The sequence below is a fragment of the Amaranthus tricolor genome, chromosome 14 (genome assembly GCF_026212465.1).
Source record: "Amaranthus tricolor cultivar Red isolate AtriRed21 chromosome 14, ASM2621246v1, whole genome shotgun sequence".
Lineage (NCBI taxonomy): Eukaryota > Viridiplantae > Streptophyta > Magnoliopsida > Caryophyllales > Amaranthaceae > Amaranthus > Amaranthus tricolor.
Window position 1 is genome coordinate 19122828 of NC_080060.1, and position 841 is coordinate 19123668.

Here is an 841-nt window from a genome sequence, read left to right on the forward strand (position 1 = left end):
GAAATTTTTTGTACTCAATGACGAAGTTGGTGATAGCTACAAGCATTTTGGATGGGCGATGTTTTGGGTTATGAAGTAGCTATATGTGCACTTGTATATTTTTGGACTTTTTCAAAGTGCCTATCACTTGTAAATTTTTGCACAAAAACTTGTGTATGGTTGGAGAATTATGTTGGAAAATTGGTTATCCGATCCGTTACATGTATATGAATTACGTATATTTTTGACACACGATAATATTTGGGACGCGTGATATTTTGGGATACGAATTAATATATAATGATAATCGGTGATATTAGTTTAGTTGGTTTTAAATTATTTATTATTTTAATTGTCTAGTTGGTTTCAAAAGATAAATAGTCGTTGCGAAAAATGTGTATGTTTTTTGCAACGGTAATAGTTGTTGCTAAAAACATTAATAAAAAATTTTACTTCATTGTTTTCCCTACAGTAAAGTCGTTGCAAAAGATTGACTATCATGTATTGCAACAACTTGAATTGTTGTGAAAAACAGAAATTTAAAAACGAAAATAGTTGTAGCTAAAAATGCAGGAAATTTGGCAACGAGCTTTTTTGTTGCTAAAAACGTCTAAAGGAATTGCAACGACATTTTTTTTGCAACAATAGATCTCGTTGCAAAAAACAGATACCTTTTGCAACCACCATAGTCGTTGCTAAAAGTTTTCGCTACGGCTATACCCGCAACAATGTAGTTCGTTGAAAAAAACATTTTTAGCAACGAAATCAGGTTTTTAGCAACGACTTTTTCTATTGCTAAAAATAACTTTTCTTGTAGTGTATGGATTTTCGTGACCATATATGGACTTAAATAAATTTTATT